This window comes from Panthera pardus, unplaced genomic scaffold (assembly GCF_024362965.1).
Source record: "Panthera pardus isolate Hobbes unplaced genomic scaffold, ASM2436296v1 HiC_scaffold_24, whole genome shotgun sequence".
Taxonomy (NCBI): Eukaryota; Metazoa; Chordata; class Mammalia; order Carnivora; family Felidae; genus Panthera; species Panthera pardus.
Genome location: NW_026526810.1, coordinates 104,706,111 through 104,726,814, shown reverse-complemented (window position 1 = coordinate 104,726,814; position 20,704 = coordinate 104,706,111). Strand labels below are relative to the sequence as shown.

Sequence of the window (20,704 nt, the reverse complement as noted above, 5' to 3'; positions counted from 1 at the left end):
GATATCAAAGTAACACATAATGAATTATGATCCAAATTCAACCAAATTAGAAAATCAGACAAATGACTCGCCACAACCACAAAAATTTTATTTTTAGGACAACTGTTTCAGCTCGCCTGGCTTGCTGGAATCTAGCCAAAGCTATGTTGCACAATTAGGAGTAATAGTAACATGGGGAAGTAATACAGAAGGATCAAAATGATGAAGTCTTAGAACATGTTCAGTCTACCTCAAATTCATTAAATTGTGGACTTAATCATCAGATTTTCCACATAGATAAAATATAAAAAGGTCAATGACTTTTAGAATTTTACTGAGACATGTTAAACTTTATTTTGTTCCTATCAAAAAAAGTGTACACTGACTTTATTATAAGCCAATGTGTTACCTCTGTTAATTTTTTTTAATGCTTATATATTTTTGAAAGAGAGACAGAGCACAAGCAGGGAAGGGGCAGAGAGAGAGGGAGACACAGAATCTGAAGCAGGTTCCAGGCTCCAATCTGCACAGAGCCCAAGGTGGGGTTCAAACTCCTGAACCACAAGATCATGACCTGAGTGGAAGTCAATTAGGATACCTAACCGACTGAGCCACCCTAATGCCCCTTTGTTACCTCTGTTTAAAAAAAAAAAAGAAAAAAATGAAAACAATGAAAAAAAAGAGAAATAAAAAGCACTTCTCTACTCCTCCCAAATTAATTTCCTTCCTTCTGGACCAATGAAACTATAGCCATCACCTTTGTGTTAGTCCTTTTTATATTTGCAGATTCAGAAAACAGCTATTATGTCTGATTTTAGTATCACAATAGTGTCAAAAAAGTGAAACCCAACCAAGAAATCCCTTCTGAAAAATCTCATAATCTATAAAAAGTATATTGGATTTGTTTGGGTTATTTTATTTAAGCTTTATAAAAAAAAGATTTCTGAAGTAATTTAGTTTAATTCTCCATTTTAAAATAAAAAATATAAGTGCCTTGTCCAAGATTATCCCAGATAACACTGCATAGAGGCACAGAAATCATATCTCTTGGCTTTTATTCCAGTATTCTACTTGAACATGATGCTTTTGTTATCTTGTTAGATAAAATGTAGACTAGATATCAAATTTAAGAGATAATACTGGGCATATTTTTTAACTTGCCATAAATTGTCTATAACAAAATGAACAAAGTAGATGTTCTTGTTATATGTATATGTTAATGATTACTATTATTATAGGAAGTAATTGCCAAACTGGCCACAAAAAGTACTAGCATTCAGTGAATAGAAAGGCATATGGACTAAGCAGACATAAACTAAGGGGAAGAAAAGAAAAATGACAGGACTGGTAAAGAAAAGTCTCACACTTCTTTAATAGTCAAACTCTTTTCTGATGATCCTTCATACAACAATGAAGCAAAAGTCATTAGAAAATACAGAATTCATTATTTGTTTCATTGACTATGAAAGCTATTTCAACATGGGTGTGCTAGTTGACTAACCAATAAAATTAGTTAAGGTGAGGAATCATCAAAACAATAAATTACATGGTTTATTTTACCTTAAAACATATAAATGATTATCTATTGACCAATATTTTGATATGGAACTAGGATCTGCCCTGAGTATGGGCCTTCTGATTGGAGGTAGCACAAGGTTTCTTTCATTAGCCACACCTAGACTAAGTAATTATACGTTCTTTTGAAACAATCATTAGAATAGATTTCTGATTTTACCTCATATATAATCTAACCATATCTAATTTAAAAACAATATTTAGTAACTCAACTTTATAATCTTCCCCAAGTTTATAGAAACAGAAATAAATTTTTCACTTATTTAAAAACTTTTAACATTTAACTCAGCAATTACAATGAAAAGATCTACTGGCATAAAATGGTTTTGGATAAATACAACTGATTCTTAGAAGTATAAATGTCAACTGCTGGGAATTATTCTAGAGAGTAGCCTAGCACTCTAATGGCAAGTGTTTAGTATACAGTTGATCCTTGAACAACATGGGTTTAAACTATGTGGATCCACTTAAATAACAACTTTTTACTTACATTATTGTAAACGTATTTTCTCTTCCTAATTTCTTATTTGTATTGGGAATTTGCATTTCCCTATTTGTCTTGTGTATTCCCACAAGAGACCTAGGGGTGAGGGGGGCACTAAGCCACCAGGCAGGGTAAGTGACCTTCCTCCAGCAGGAAGCTCAGGCTAGTTTTCAGGCAAACCCTCATGGTTGCCAGGTGGAACACTCCAGGTGGTGTTGGTGCGCTTTGGTGGGGGGTGCACACTTGTAGAGCAAGAAGTGGGAGGGCAAGTCCTTCTGTATTACCAGAGGCTCTTCCATGAGACCATACCACTTAACAACACAGCTGTTCTTATCAAGAGAACTTGAAGTTCCACTTGGTGACATGTTCTAGGATTCTTCTCCCCTTGGGCTGTACTTTCATACACTTCTAGCAGGTGGTCATTGTCTCCATTCACATACATGTTGTACATACGAAGTGTGATGTTATACCCAGCAGCAAATTGATGGTCTCTACAGTACTACCTGGTTTTTGCCTCCTGAACTACTTGCAAGAGAAGACCAAGATCTATAAACATCACTTAGACTATAGGGTGTGCAGGGCAACCAGCTGAGTATAATTTATATCTGTTTTGACTCATTGTGAGGCCACAAAGGTGATGATACACATGAAGTCCCGGTGCTTGTTCAGTTTAATTATGCTCCCCTTGATGTCCTTGGCTGACAACTCATGCATGGAATGAGCATAGTGCCAGACTTCCCAGGATGTGCATATGGTATTGGCTGGTGATAGCTAGAGTCCCACATAGCAGCTCTGGCTTCCTTCCTTATGATTTTCTTAGTAAGATTTTCATTTCTGTAGCTTACTTTGTTGTAAGAATATAGCATATAATACATATAACATAGAAAATACATGTTAATCAACTATGTTATCATTAAGGCTTCTGGTTAACAGTAGTCTATTAGCAAATGTAGGATGAGTCAAAAGTTGCATGCAGATTTTCAATCGAATGGGTCAGTGCTCCTAACTCCCATGTTGTTCAAGGGTCTACTGTATTTTGAACATCTGTCAGTGTGTTTTACATAAGCAATTGAGAAGACAGGTTAAGCTAGTGAATTGATTAAGGGGATGTCAGTTAAATGTGGATGTATAATATCTTGTATTGTTTATATTTTGGCATTTATTTTATTTGATCCATTTTATTATCATGGCTTTATACCTTTCCACATAAAGTTTTTTAAGATCAGGAACAATTTTTTCCTACTCCAAAACCTAGAAATACGCCTGTGAACAGGAAGAGCTTTACATATGCTTATTTCAAGAATAAAAGAGGTGAGATCTCTCAATAACTCATCATATTGTCTACATTTATCACAAGTTTTCCCTTACAAAATAGAAGTTAGAATATCCATATCTTGTTCTATGAAACAGAAGTGTCCTTATATTAAGAAATTCCTTAAGTCAGAAATATGGGGGGCTACATTCTGAGTAGTAGATACCATAAAGTATAGTGGAGAAGTGATACTAAGGAAAATGGCCCTTGGAAATGGTGGTAACTATTGCAGGCCATGACGAATGTTCTTAGCCAAAGTCACCAATTCCAAACTCATCATTTCACTTAAATTTTAGCATATTACAATTCAAAACATCAGTAATACATTACATGTGACAAATCTAAAATACTCTTTAAATCTATAGCTAATGATAGTTAATTTCAAGTTCAATATCTGCTTTATCAATTCTACATCTAAAATACTGATTTAGGAAAAAAACATGATTAATGTAGCCTCTTAGGGACTGGTATGGTATTGGCACAAAAACAGACACACAGATCAATTAAACAACATAGAAAACTTATAAATGAACCCACATCTATATGGTCAATTAATCTTTGACAAAGCAGGAAGGAATATCCAATGAGAAAAAGACAGTCTCAACAAATCGTGTTGGCTAAACTGGAGAGCAACACAAATGAAGAAAGAATGAAACTGGACCACTTTCTTACACCATACACAAATATAAACTCAAAATGGATTAAAGACCTAAATGTGAGACTTGAAACCATAAAAATCCTAGAAAAGAACACAGGCAATATCCTCTTTGGTTATGTTGGCTATAGCAACTTCTTTGTAGATATATCCCCTGAGGCAAGGGAAACAAAAGCAAAAATAAACTATTGGAACTTCATTAAAATACAAAGCTTCTGTACAGTGGAGGAAACAATCAACAAAACTAAAAGGCAACCTACGGAATGGGAGAAGATATTTGCAATCTGCATATCAGATAAAGGGTTAGTATCCAAAATATATAAAGGACTTACAAAATTCAACATCCAAAAAACTAATAATCCAATTAAAACATGGTCAGAAGACATGAATAGATATTATTCCAAAGAAGATATATCAATGGCCAACAGACACATGAAAAGATGCTTGACATCACTCATCATCAGGGAAATGCAAATCAAAACTACAATGAAGTACCACCTCATACCTGTCAGAATGGCTAAAGTCATAACACAAGAAACAACAGGTGTTGGCAAGGATATAGAGAAAGAGGAACCCTCTTGCATTGTTGGTGGGAATGCAAACTGGTGCAGCCACTGTAGTAACAGTATGAAGGTTCTTCAAAAAGTTAAAAATAGAACTACCCTATGATCTAGCAATCGCACTACTAGGTATTTCCCCAAAGGATACAAAAATATTGATTCAAAGGAATATGTGTAGCCTGATCTTACAGCAGCATGATCTATAATAGCCAAATTATGGAACTAGCCCAAGTGTCCATTGACTGATGAATGGACAAAGAAGATGTAGCATATCCATACAATGAAATATTACTCGGCCATCAAAAAGAATGAACTCTTGCCATTTGAAACAATGTGATGGAGCCAGAGAGTATTATGCTAAGCAAAATAAGTCAGTCAGAGAAAGATAAATACCATATGATCTCACTCATATGTAAAACGTAAGAAACAAAACAAATGAGCAAAGGGCAAAATAGGGAGAGAGATAAACTAAGAAATAAATTTTTTATTATAAAGAGCAAACTGATGGTTACCAAAGGGAAGGTGGGTGGGGGGATGGGTAAAATAGGTGATGAGATTAAGGAGTACCTTTGTGATGAGCACCAGGTATTATATAGAAATGTTGAATCACTATATTTTACACCTGAAACTAATACTACACTATATGTTAACTAACTAGAATTAAAATAAACACTTAAAAAATTAAAGATATAAAGAAAATCTTAAAAGCAGCAAAAGAAAATCAACTTGTTACATATGAGAGAACTCACATACGATTTCCTCAGCTGATTTTTATTAGAAACTTTGTAGGACAGAAGAGAGTAGCATGGCATTTTCAAAGTCCTGAAAGGAAACTTCCAACCAAGAATACAAGCATGGCTTGAACTCCACCACATATTTCTTCAACCTCAGGCCATGGCTCTTGGTTCTTACTACCACTGCTTCCAGAAATGAATCCTAATAGGGACTGGGACATTATAAACATACGCATACACACACACACACACGCACAATGAATTTCTGCAGTAAGTATTATACAGATTCAGTGGCATATTCAATCATGTCCAAATGGAATAGAAACCACAATGAAATGGCACAAACCTGTCTAATGTTTCTGCTAATTCTCATTCATGGCACCTTATTTCCTTTCATATTCATATTCATTGGGCTTTTCAGATTCATTGGGAAATAATTTGTGGTATTTCTTTTAATTTAAAAGTAAAGTATATTCACCAGAGAATTTACATTTCTTTCTGTCAGGTGCTCAGAAGCACCTGAAGTCATGGCCTACAATAAACAAAATTCACATATTTAAGGTTTTTTGTACAAGTGATATTTGAATTTGAATTATAAATTCATTCTAAAATCAGTTCATAGTTACTTCTCATGCAATTTTCTTCAACTCCTGTTTTGTCCAGCTGTAATGCTTCATTCTTCCCTGTTTCCAGTCCTCTGGGAATGGGAGTTGAGTGTTTTTGTATGAGTGATGGTGGAGGGAGTGTAAGGGTGACTAAGCTTTCTCCACATGTTTAACAGTTTAATAGAATGCTATTTAAAAAGGAAATAGGGGCACCCGGGTGGCTCAGTCGGTTAAGCGTCCGACTTCGGGTCAGGGCATGATCTCACAGCTCGTGAGTTCGAGCCCCATGTTGGGCTCTGTGCTGACAGCTCAGAGCCTGGAGCCTGCTTCAGATTCTGTCTCCCTCTCTCTCTGCCCCTCCCCTGCTCACATTGTCTCTCTCTCTCTCTCTCTCTCAAAAAAATATTAAAAAAAATTTTTTTTTAAAAAAGGAAATATAGAGGCACATAGGTGACTCAGTTAAACATCCGACTTTTGATTGCAGCTCATGTCATGATCTCATGGTTCCTGAGACTGAGCCCCACGTGAGGCAATGCATTGACAGTGCAGAGCCAGCATGGGATTCTCTCTCTCCCTCTCCTTTCTCTGACCCTCCTTTGTGCACTCTCCTTCTTTCATAAGAAATAAACTTAAAAAAAAAAGGAAATATAAAGTATTCAATAAAACATGTAACTCATAAAAATGGCTAATTGAAGACATTAATTAATTTCCTGGAGTTATAAAGACAATTATTAAAATTTCATTACAAGGTGGGGAGCAAACTTTCCTAAACATTTCTAACAGAAGATTCTTAATCAAGGTAATGATTTTAAACATAAATTTACCTAACAGAACTCTAAATTTAAGGAGCCAAATATATTTATTGTTGGAATAAATATACTGAGTAGAGTTTTTGTTTATATTTATTTAAAGAATTAGATATTTTTAACAAAATAATTTCATCCAGATATAGAGGGTCCTTTCTATACGAGAGTTTAAAACTCTATTTTTTTTAATGAGGATAATGGAATATTTTGGAAGTAAACTTTCTACATCATTCTATTTCTACTCAAAATAAGACATGCTGTACAAAATCAAAAGTCAACAATGTAAAGGTTTTGAAGTATTTCCATTTTTCAGATTTTAGTCTAAAATACTTATGGGTATTTAGCAGAGCAGATGGCTCAAAAGGCTAAATATTTGTAGCTTAGCATTTTAAATAGAAACGATACCCTTTATAATAGAATAACTATAATAGAATGACTTCTGTTGACAACAGACTGTTCTTAATGTAACTATTTTGGGGTAGGAAGAATATCTGTTTTAGTTTAACAGTTTAAAATAAAACAGAAAAGAGTTTTGAATTAACATTGCTTCAATTTCTAACTTTAATTTCATGTTACTGTTTTGAGATAAAATTCAAGAATGAATATAAAATAGGTAACAACTGGTTTCCTAACACCACTACCATGTCAGTATACCTTTTCATACATATTTTGTGATTTTAAATGTTCCTTGGAAAATCAAGAGTAACTTGGCTATATATGGCCAGGGAAAAGAGTTCTATCTAATTCCACCTCTGTGTAAAGTTAACAGCAAATCCATATGAAAGAGTTCTAAAGTTTGTAACTTGCTTCTGAAGACTCCCATGAGTACAGATTACAGAAAATCAAATGAGCTGTCTTTATGTACAATGACAGACCAAGATATTTAGTTAACTCCCCCCCTTGTATAGCATATCTAATAAAGTTGAGTAAAATATGTTTTTAAAAACTTATTTAAAAGCTTATTTATTTAGTGGCTGGGCTCACTGAAAACTAAAGAATTTATAAAAGACTATAAGAAAAAAGGGGGCAGAAATCCAGATAGTTAAAAATTCTAAGGCTAGTATTTGCTGAACCTTGGTGGCATCTGCTGATGTGTGGCCTACAGTTTGGTCATTAAGAGTCCTATTTTTAAGGGCCCAGAATTTAGAGCTCAATCTGGATGTGAAGTCATATTATTTAAAATCCGCATTCAAGACTCTGTAAATCATAAACTATGAAAAATAAACAAATAAACATAATATAAACAAAACCCCAAACAGGGAGGTTACAGATATATATGCCTGTCTCCTGGGAACTAGGTAGAATAGAAAGATATGAAAGGAGAAAAAAAGACTCCTTTGAGAATTAATAACCACAAACCAACACTTATGTAGGTTTATGGCCTAAATTCATACCACTCAAAAATCTGGTAGTTCCAGAGTTGGTACTACCTCCACATGCATGGGAGAATCACATTTCCTGCAAAGGGATGAATTCACACATTCAAAAGTCTCCAAAACAAACAAAAAACTACCATAGGAAGTATATGTAGAAAAATCAAACTACAGAATCTGACCTGAAAATACTGTATTAGAATTATGAGATAAAGAACATTAATGTACTTAATGTGCCTACAGAAGGCACTAAATATAAGAAATCTATCTAAGCAGATTTGAAAATAACCAGCCAGGACATCCATGAATAAAACATCTAATAATATTTTAGGATTTGGTGAAAAAGAAGATGGAAGGAGATTAGACATAGTTGAAAAGAGAATTTATAAACTGGAAGACAAGTCTTAAGAAATGACACAGACTGCAACAAAAAGAGGCAAAAATATAGAAAACTCAAAACAGAGGTAAAGAGATATGGAGAATGGTTGACATAATTCCAAATACTGTAAAAGTTCCAGAAGGAGATAATGAATAACAAATAATAAAAGGCCTTTTATTGGATCAAGAAATGTCTTTATGTTCTAGAAGCACAAAGGTAAGAACACATTCAAAATGAAAAATTCACAGTGAAAAACTAACTCTGTATAATGAGACTTCTATGGACTATAAACTGTAGATGACGAAACATAACTATGTGTACACTATAACAATTCTCACTATTGTCTACTATGGAAATAAGGTTACTGAAAATACTAAAAAATCTAATAATCCATCAAATGATGCAAAAAAAGCCAGCATGTACAATAGGGACTAAGAATTAACATAAAAATCTAATCTTTAGTGTTTACTTCCAATCCTCAAATCTAACACATAGTAATTTTTGTTCCCTTGATCCTCCATCTAATTAACTTCCCTAAGTTGAAAATAATACCTTCAGTATCACTTCAAGAAGCCTTCATTACAGGGTTGCCATAAATAGGAAAATCATGTGACCTCCACAATGAAAACTGCACAAGCTTTGGAACTGGATTTAAATGCAAGTTTCACCCATTTAGATGTGTAGCCTTCAGCAAAATAATTAATTTCTTTGATCTTTGGTTCCTTACCTATTAAATGGGAATAACACTCAACTCAGGATTGTTGCCAAGTGTTAGATGAGATTAAAAAATAATGCCTACAGCACAGTAAGCACCCAGAAAATAATACTTCTCATTCTCTGTACTTCCATAGTACTCTATACATCAGTTACCAACAAAAACGTATCTATACTGACTGCCAAAGACAAGATCTCCAGGAAAATGCCATCAAAAATGACTGAAATCACACTTGAAGCAATTAAAAAAAAACAAAAATTGGCTACATGACAGAGTCCCAAACTTTCTCAGTTCAGGATGCCCTTAGTGTCTCAATCATCTTTTATGACATTCCCAAGTCAAAAGAAATAGAGTTCTGTTTATTAAGAAGTTCTAAACAACACAATACATTTTTATGTCCTAACAACTTACTAGCTATATTTTAAAACCACAAAAATGTAAAGAAAAATAATATTTTACTTTCATTATTAAGTAACCACAATTACTAATGGATGGGTGCACCTGTTGAGCCCTGCACTTTTTCTAAACCTTGGAATAATTATTTAGTGCATATTAATCAATATTACTGAGTACAACTTAGCTAAAATGCATCTCTTTCCACAGATCAAAATCTATTCCTGAAACTAGTTTTACAAAACTACTTGTGAATATTTTAATATTACTTTTGTTCTGTCATTTAAGCTTTGTGGCCTTTCATGTCTTCCAAATAAGCCTTGGCATACTAACATTTTTTTTTTTTTGTCTGCCCACACATTATCCTCCCCCAATATTTTCTTTTAAAAACAATTCCAGAATTTTGACTTCTGACTAAGATGGCATAACAGAGACTGGATTTTCTGTACTGCCTAAAACAACTAAAAAAATTCAGGCAAAATATATAAAACTATGGTATTCAAACAGTGAAACTCAGTCAGTGAAGGACGGTGATCCCAGAGAGATGGGCTTCTGATCATCTCCAGTTGAAAGTCTTGAGAGAATAACCAGGTTGCTGGAATAGAAGAAATCCAGGTGGAGCCGAGCAGACTCTGCATTGAGGAGACTGAGTGCAAGGGAACCACATTTAGGCACAAGCCTAACTCCTATGATAAATCCCTATTAAGTCCCTCTAAAACAGCATCCCAGTTCTTCTGGCGTTCATCCTTCTTTGCTGCAGCAATCAATATGCTTATCAATATTACATAAAGTTTTTTTTTTTTTTTAATTAACTTCACCAGGAGTGATATAGCACATGACAGTCTTGGCGACAGCTAGCTGGTGGGCTTTCATGAATTAAAGTCCCAACAAAAATTCAAAAGGCTTCCAATGCTTTTACAATCTTGGTGGGAGATCACACCAGGATTACAGCAGATAAGAAAAAAATTTCCTAAGACTCTCTTGTTCTATACAAAAACAAAACAAAAACAAAACAAAGATAATTGCCACTTTTCTTTCTGAGAAACCATTAACTATTAGGGCCTACAGAAGACATAACTTTTATTTTCCATACATTCCATTTTCTTCAACATTGCTAAATTGATTTTAAATGCAAATTTAATCATATTATACCCCTACTCAAATGCTCATATGAGGTTAGCATACAATAAAATGCAAAGACCTTGGGTGTTGTGTTTGATAAGTTTTGACAATTTTATATACTTATGACACTGCCATCCAAACAAGATACAGGATATTCTCATCACCCCAGAAAGTTTCAACATGACCCTTTTTCAGTAAACTTCCTCTCCCCTAGGCAATTACTTTCAGATTTCTGCCACCATAAATTACATTACAGAATATTTTCATAATTTTTATATTATATAATTTATTCAACTTTTTTTGGTTTTTAAAACTGCAACTTTCTACACATAAATCAGATATTTGTACATATTTTTAAAGATGGATCAATATATTGTTTCTAGTGGTTTGTGAGCAAGTAAGGATTTGTCTCTTAAGTATATGAATTTCTGTTTTGTTCATAGGGATTTTCTGATAAAACCTTTTATGAAATATCCGACCTCACTCGTAAGAGAAATACACTATATAAATGCAAACTAGTTATAACACAAAATCATCATATTGTCAACTAGCACTTTGTTCATTTACCAACCAATAAAAATGAAGAGATTTCATAGTATCTTTGAAAAAAGATTGTCTAGCAAGTGCAATTAGGTGTAGGAAAATATAAAAAGGGATTCATTACTGGGTTGATTTACTCATCACTAATAGTAAAAAATATACTAAGTATTCACCGGAACTCAACTTTACAACACTACCATCTTCTAATTAGAATTTGTTGTGAATTTAATTAAGCTCTGCCTTTTATGAATTTCAAAATTCTTTTACTTCTGCTGTTACACTTCTACTGACAGATAGCCTCCTGAGAGCTTGGGAGTGTTAATTATTCCAAATTTTTTCTGGCATAAAGCTAAAAAGAAAGCACTGTAGTACATGTTTAAGAATAGTGTCTTTTTATTAATTTAACAGTGAATAACAAGGCATATTTGATGTGTCTTCCAAAGAAGTGTTTAATTTGTGGCACTACTTGATAATTTACACTTTCTAATTTTAAAAGGACTTATTAGCAGTAGCTGTTACTTGTATGTCTTTCAGTTGAAAGAGCTGATTTAGAGCTGATTACAATAATAGTAATTGCGATGCGAAGCACCAGATTTATGAACATGGTACATTATAAATATTAAAGTGAAGTAGCAATTTTGATACTTAGTTATCAGAAGGACTTTACTGATCTATTAAGTGCCATGTATGAACTGCATAACCATCCTGTGATTCTATGCTGAATATTATAAAATGAAATAATTTTTCTTAAAAAACCTGCAGTGGGGCACCTGGGTGGCTCAGCTGGTTAAGCATTCGACTTCAGCTCAGGTCATGATCTCACGGTCTGTGGGTTCAAGCCCTGAGTCAGGCTCTATGCTGACAGATAAGAGCCTAGAGCCTGCTTCTGATTCTGTGTCTCCCTCTCTCTCTGCCCCTTACCCACTCACATGTTCTCTCTCTCTCTCAAAAATAAATAAACATTAAAAAAAATTTAGAAATGCCACATTTGTTTCTAAAATTGTATGGCTTACATGGCGAGTAGCAATATCCAATACATTGATTTTTTTACCACAGTAGTGAAACTGTTAACATTTTCTGAAATTCAAGGAAAATTTCTGAAAACATATCCTATAACAGGCTTACCTTTGATGCTTCCTAAAATTGCAATTTTTGGGGGGTTACCCCTATTCTCATAAATCAGAATCTCTCACCTATGACCTAGTAATATACAATTTAATAAATTCTTACCATTTGTACAATAAAATTTGCCCAATAAAGTTTGAGAACTATTCTAGTAAATTATCTTTATTGCTTTCTCAGATAACATAAGTAACTCAAGTTAAAAAAGTAATGATTGAGAGATAGCATCTATTCAACACTTTCCACTTAGCAAAATCTATTCTAAGAGCTTTTACTTATTATCTCATTTTGTCCTCACAATAATCCTATATAGTGGGTAAGATTAGTACCCAATTTTGAAGGTATGGAAACTGAGGCTCAGGGGTTAAAAAAGCAATGCTAAGTGAAAAGCACACTATTTCAATCCAAGTTATCAAGCTCTTAACTGTTGTGCTATACTGCTTTTTTTATGTCAATTATTTTACCAGATACTACTCCACCAGAACTCATTCATTCCCTTTAAAAAAAAATTAATGCTTATTTATTTTGAGAGAGAGAGAGCACGAATGCCAGCAGATGAGGGGCAGAAATAGAGGGAGAGAGAATAGAATCTCTAGCAGGCTCCACACTATCAGCTCAGAGCCCAAGGCAGGGCTTGATCCCAGGAACCTTGAGATCATGACCTGAGCTGAAATCAAGAGTCACACACATAACCAACTGAGCTACCCAGGCACCCCCTATTCATTCCCTTAACAGATATTTACTTGTGGGCAAGGCATCAGATCTGATTAAATTGGCTACAGAAAATAAAAGCAGCATAAAACAAAGGGAGAAAATACAACGTAGGGAGTTTAAATAATGTGAGTATAAAATACAGAGAGAAATAATATTTCTCAAGCTCATAAAAAAGAAATTTTATACATGTAGTGCTATTTTTATATCCATATATGTGTAAAAAAGATATATCACGACCTGGTTAACTTGCAGCTTCTGAAAGGTGATGATGCACAGACTAAGATTAGATTCACTTTAACATAACTCATATGACACAGAAAGTATTTTGGAAAATAGACTTCTAAGATTCCAAATCCCTGAACACATTCTGGGAATTATAAACAAAGAGGAGCAAGATACTATACGATTGATAACTAGAAACTATATGGCATTTGTAGAAGCAATTCTAGTATTTCAACAGCTTAATATAAAAATATCAATGAACTTTTGAAATTTGAATAACTTAGAACCAATGATGACTTATGGGAGTAGTATGTAAAGTATGTACAATAGCATTCATAATCTCCATGTGCTCCCAGAACCAGTCCGGGAGCATGCACACTACTGTCAGTTAATGATCCTTATAATGAATACTGTAAACATGCATTTCTTGCTCAAACTTTCCTTCCCTTTGTCATTCAAGTCTCTTCCTCCAACATAGCTTCCCATTACTTTCCTTTATACACATAATGCTCTGAACATTCATTGTTCCCCAAACAATTCATATTCTTTTTTTATAGCCACAAGGGTGCCCCTGTAATGCAGCTTATCTCTGGATATTGATACTCAAATACTCTCTCCTAAATGAAGGCTCTGTTGAAAAGGAGATACACTCTCTTTAAAATACTTTATACTTTCTGATGACATGTAAGTGGGAAAGCCAAAATTTTAAATTAGGTATTCTTATTTAAGAAAATTACTAAGTATGAGAGACTGACAAGCAATGAAGAAACAAACTGAATGTAACTGATGAAGTTCCTCCCCTCAAGTGCTTTCACTCCTGTTTTTATTGTTATTTTCTTTTATATTTTAAAGAATAGTTGTTTACAAAATCCTGCTAATCTTTCATTAATCTAAATCTGTAGGAAGACGTTCAGACAATAGGGCCACAACATGAACTTTACTGATACAATGAGGCATTATATAATATCTTCCTATACAAATTAGTTGAGAAATAAACAAATGATGTGGAGAACAAAAGCAAAGGAAAACATAGGGAAGAGTCAACAGGGAAGAGAAGTAGGGGGACCCGAAGTTCCATCATTCTTCAAACACAGCAGTATTGAGGCCAGAAGATTTACAATTCCAAGAATCCAGACTACAGAGTGATAGAAACATCTCCAGGGGCCCAGAGGGACAACCTGGCAGGCCATAGGTGTGTAATTGTGAATTGGGAGAGATGAAACAGATAGGGTAGGCATGGAGGGGAGGGATCCCCCTCTGTGGAGAGACATCAGGAAGAGAAAGAGAGGCTATGGAAGGAAGTATAGGATTGTATTTGGACAAGAGAAAAACCATGGACTGGAGAATGGAAAAAGCAGAGAAAGAACTAATTCTAACTTGATCCAGAGTTGCAGGGATTTCTGTGGAACAGGGCCTGTTGCTCAGTACAAGCACGGGGGGGGGGTGGAGGGGAGTGGAGCCAGCCCCGGGCACAGTAGCTAGTTCAGAGGCACAGTAGGAAAAAGCAGTCCCCTTCCTTAAGTGCTGTGGGAAGAAGGTATTAGCGGCTTTAAGGACAAAAGACCATGCAGGTGCCTGCCACCCAGAGGCTCTGTGTTGGCTGGCTGTATAGAGTGACACTACCCTGGAACCAGGGCGTGTGGAGCACAGATCCTTTAAGACATCTGGTTTTGAATCCCAGTGTAGCACCTGGGTGCCCCAGGAGACTGTGAAGCAGGACAAACCAGCCCACTTGCGCCCACATGGCATTATGAGGAAGGCCTGAAAAAAAGTGGTCTGGAACACCCGGTTCGGGGAGAAGACATTGGGGTGTCACCATTTTTTTTCCCATCACCAACAAGATGGAGGTTCAGGGAAGGGACTGCAGGCCCACAGTGGAGAAGGACCTGCCTACAGCAAACTGCACTCCTCTGTGCCTGGTAACTGTCTATCTACCCAAGCAAGCTTGACAATGATGGAAACAGACAGCCCCTCCTCCAGACCAACACAGCCACCAGTTCCAAGGAACCCAGCAGTTTTGCGTTTTCTGATCTGATTCTTGGTCAATTCCTATTTTGTAAATACATATATATATATATTTTTTCTTCCTTTTCTTCCTCTTATTTCTTCCCTTCTCTATTCTGGTTGTTGGTTTGTTTAAGCAGACATTTTTAACCTATTCTTTTTATACCACTTCTGTATCTCCTTCTTATTTTCCCCTCTCTCTCTCTCTCTCTCTCTCTCTCTCTCTGGATTAAGCTGTATAGTTTCTCTGATTCTTTTCTTTATCCCCACTCCTATCATTTCTCTTTGTATGGGATAGGCTTCTTCCATAACCACCCCTCTTTTTAAATTTTTTCCAGGTTACCTCAATGAACAAATCAAAGGATACCTGATGGAAGGTCCAAACCACCACTACGAGTAGGGAGATAAAGCAACCAGAGTCACAACAAAAGAGAGCACACAGCACACTCCAAAAACACCTCCTGAAGGGCCAGGCCTTGGACAGCATATGACCCCTCTTTGATATAGTAGTGCTTGCTGGTACAGGACACATAACAAGCTTTTAAAACACATAAAGGACAGAAAGCTAGCAAAAATAGTGAAATGGAAGAATTCCCCACAAAAGAAATTTCAGGAAGAAATGACAAAGAATTGCTCAAAAGAGATATAAACAATATATCTAATCAAGAATTTAGAATAATCGTCATGAGACTAATAGCTGGGCTTGCAAAAAGCATAGAAGGCAGCAGAAAATCTATTGCTGTAGATCAAGAAACTAAGAAACAGTCATGATGAATTAAGAAATGCTGTAAATGAGGAACAAAATAAACTAGATACAGTGACAGAAAAGATGGAGGAAGCAGAGGGGGAGAATAAGTGAAATAGAAGATAAAATTATGAAGCTGAGAAAAAGAGACATAAGAAAATACTAGACCATGAGGGGAGAATTAGAGAACTAAGTGATTCAATGAAATGTAATAATATCCGTATCATAGGAGTTTCAGAAGAAGAGAGAAAGGGGCAGAAGGTTTACTTGAAGAAATTATAGCTGAGAATTACCCTAATCTGGGGAAGGAAGCAGACATTAAATCCAGACAGAGAACTCCCTTCAGATTCAACAAGAATAGGTCTTCACCATGGCACCTAATAGTGAAGCTCACAAAATACAATGATAAAGAGAATTCTGAAAGCAGCTAGGGACAAACGGACCTTAACTGACAAGGGTAGATGCATAAGGGTAGTAACAGACCTGTCCACTGAAACCTGGCAGGCCCAAAGGGAATGGCAGGAAACATTCAATGTGCTGACTAGGAAAAATATGCAGCCAAGAATTCTTTATCCAGCAAAGCTGTCATTCAGAATAGAAGGAGAGATAAAGGCTTTCCCAGACAAACAAAAAATAGAGTTCATGACCACTAAACCAGCCATGCAAGAGATCCTAAGGGGGACTCTGTCAGTGGAATGCTCCAAAGAATACAAAGGACCAGAGATATCACCACAAGCATAAAACCTACAGATAACACAATGACACAAATCTGTATCTTTTAATAATCACTCTGAATGTAAATGGACTAAATGCCCCAATCAAAAGACATAGGCTATCAGAATGGATACAAAAACAAGATCCATCTATATGCTGTCTACAAAAGACTCATTTAAGACCTGAGGACACCTTCAGATTGAAATTGAGGGGATGGAGAACCATCTATCATGCTATGGGAAGTCAAATGAAAGCTAGAGTTGCCATACTTACATCAGACAAACTAGATTTTAAACTAAAGGCTATAATAACAGATGAAGAAGGGCATTATGTCATAATTATGGAGTCTATCCATCAAGAAGAGCTAACAATTGTAAATGTTTATGTCCCCAACTTAGAAGCACCCAAATACATTAATCAATTAGTTACAAACATAAGCAATCTTATTGATAAGAATACACTAATGCAGGGGACTTTAATACTCCATTTACAACAACAGACAGATCATCTAGGCAGAAAATCAATAAAGAAACAATGGCCTTGAAGGATACACTGGACCAGATGGACTTGACATATATATTTAGAACTTTTCATCCAAAAGCAGCAGAATACATTCTTCTCAAGTGCACACGGAACATTCTCCAAGATAGATCACATACCTGGTCACAAAATAGCCCTCAATAAATATAAAAGAATTGAGATCATACCATGCATATTTTCAGAGCACAACACTATGAAATTTGCAATCAACCACAAGAAAATATTAGAAAGCTTCCAAAAGCATGGAGGTTAAAGAACACCCTACTAAAGAATGAATGGGTCAACCAGGAAACTAAAGAAGAAATTTAAAAATGAATGGAAGCAAATGAAAATGAAAACACACAAATGAAAATGAAAACCCTTTGGGATGCAGCAAAGGCAATCCTAAGAGGAAAATACATTGCAATCCATGCCTATCTCAAGAAACAAGAAAAATCTGAAATACAAAACCTAACTGCACACCTAAAAGAACGAGAAGCAAAACAGCAAAGAAACCCCAAAGCCAGAAAAATAAGAGAAATAATAAAGATTGGAGCAGAAATAAACAATAGAGAATCCAAAAAAAAAAAAAAAAAAAAAAAAAAAAAAAAAAAAAAACCAGGACAGATCAATGAATCTAAAAGATGGTTTTTTGAAAAAATAAACCAAATTGATAAACCCCTACCAGACTTCTCAAAAAGAAAAGACAGAGAACCCAAATAGACAAATCATAAATGAAAGAGGATAGATCACAACCAACACCATAGAAATACAAACAATTATTAGAGAATATTATGAAAAATTATATGCCAACAAACTGGACAACCTGGAAGAAATGGACAAATTCCTAGACACCCACACACTAACAAAACTCAAATGGGAAGAAATAGAAAATTTGAACAGACCCTTAACTAGCAAACAAATTGAATCAGTTATCAAAAATCTCTCAACAAGTAAGAGTCCTGGGCCAGATGGCTTCCCAGAGGAATTCTACAAGACATTTAAAGCAGAGTTAATACTTATTCTTCTCAAGGTGCTCCAAAAAATAGAAATGGGAAGAAAGCTTCAGACTCTATGAAGCCAACATTACCTTGATTCCCAAACCAGACAGAGTTCTTACTGCCACAAAAACAGACACAGACCAATGAAATGGAATAGAGAACCCAGAATTGGATCCACAAGCGTATGGCCAACTAATCTTTGACAAAGCAGGAAAGAGTATCCAATGGAAAAAAGACAGTCTCTTTAGCAAATGGTTCTGGGAGAACTGGACAGCAACATGCAGAAGAATGAAACTGGACCACTTTCTTACACCATACACAAAATAAACTCAAAAGAGATTAAAGACCTAAACGTGAGACAGGAAACCATCAAAACCCTAGAGGAGAAAACAGGCAACAACCTCTTCGACCTCAGCTGCAGCAACTTCTTATTCGACACGTCTCCAAAGGCAAGGGAAACAAAAGCCAAAATGAACTATTGGGACCTCATCAAGATAAAAAGCTTCTGCACTGCAAAAGAAACAATCAACTAAAAGGCAACCGAGAATATATTTGCACATGAAATATCAGATAAAGGGTTAGTATCCAAAATTTATAAAGAACTTACCAAACCCAACACCTGAAAAACAAATAATCCAGTGAAGAAATGGGCAAAAGATACGAACAGATACTTTTCCAAAAAAGACACCCAGATGGCCAACAGACACATGAAAAGATGCTCAACATTGCTCATCATCAGGGAAATACAAATCAAAACCACACTGAGATACTACCTCACACCGGTCAGAGTGGCTAAAATTAGCAACTCGGGAAACAGATGTTGGTGAGGATTTGGAGAAATGGGAATCCTCTTGCACTGTTGGTGGGAATGCAAACTGGTGCAGCTGCTCTGGAAAACAGTGTGGAGATTCCTCAAAAAATTAAAAATAGAATTACCCTACTACCCAGCAATAGCACTACTGGGAATTAATCCAAAGGATATAGGAGTGCTGATTCATAGGTGCACATGAACCCCAAAGTTTATAGTAGCTCTTTCAACAATAGCCATGTTATGGAAAGAGCTCAAATGTCCATCAACTGATGAATGGATAAAGATGTGGCTTATATATACAATGGAACAGTACTTGGCAATAAGAATGAAATCTTGCCATTTGCAACAACATGGATGGAGGGTAATACACAGAGGGTATTAACACTAAGTGAAATAAGTAGGCAGAGAAAGACAGATATCATTTGTTCTCACTCATATGTAGAACTGGAGAAACTTAACAGAAGACCATGGGGGAAGGGAAGAGGAAAAAATAGGTCAAACAAAGAGGGAGGCAAACCATAAGAGACTCTTAAATACAGAGAACAAATTGAGGATTGATAGGGGGACAGCAGGAAGAGAGGGGAAATGGGTGAAGGGCATTAAGGAGGGCACTTGTTGGAATGAGCACTGGGTGTTGTATGTAAGTGATGAATTATGGGAATCTACTCCCAAACTGAAGAGCACACTGTATACACTGCATGTTAGCTAACTTGATAATAAATTATATTTAAAAAAAAATTAAAAAATTAAATAAAGGGGTCATATATTTACCAAAAATTCTAAAAACAAAACAAAACAAGGAAATGTAGATAAAATTAAATCTCTGTATAATTTGCAGCCCACTGACAAATACTTGAGACAGAAGAGTATGGCTTTCCTCCAGGAACTCCCAACCATCTTAATGTTAATGCCTTGTTAGAGGAAAAAAAACAACCTTAGCTAGACCCCCAGAATCCTGTATGTCTTCTTTACCACATCAGAATCCTTTTGGAAACTTCCTTTGTCTCTACCCCTTCCAACTGAAAAGTATATAATCAATCGCTCCTCACAATCCCAGTGCAGCTCTTTGTGCCCATAGGTCCTGTCCCTGTGCATTAATAAAACCACCTTATTTTCACCAAAAATGTCTCAAGAATTCTTTCTTGACCATTCATTTCCAGATCCCAGATCAAATCATACCATTTTGGCACCAAACATGGGTAATGAGTCATCTCAACTCAACTCTTGAGTTTTTACTCTCTTGCAAAATGTATTTCACCTTAAAGGAGATTCATAAAAAAGGGCTTCTGATGATACAGGTTTTTGTTATCTTTAAAATCATAAAACTAAAATTGTTAAGAATTCTGGAACTAATTAAAAGCTGCATTCAAACTGAACAAGAATTAGTAACATGGAACTGAATCAACTGAGGAAGATGATTACAGTTTTTGTGACTCTTATTTGAAACCTGATTCTCTAATGTTTGCTCTTCCAGTTTAGGGAAACATTCTCTTAAAATATCCATGACCACATAAATATGAAAAAACATTCCTTTATGAACAGCTTGAAGCATTTAAACCCTCTACCTGAACCCTCTGAAATACCGACACTCTCAGTGAATACTCTTTCTTTCATCTTGGC

The 20,704-nt window shown here is 35.4% G+C and overlaps 1 protein-coding gene and 1 pseudogene across 15 annotated transcripts in view; both read right to left on the bottom strand.

The window, feature by feature from the left end:
- GPHN (gephyrin) overlaps nt 1-20,704 on the bottom strand; it is a 609,447-nt gene that overhangs the window by 418,078 nt on the left and 170,665 nt on the right. The window lies entirely within an intron of this gene.
- LOC109268301 (phospholipid hydroperoxide glutathione peroxidase-like) lies at nt 1,788-3,756 on the bottom strand (annotated as a pseudogene).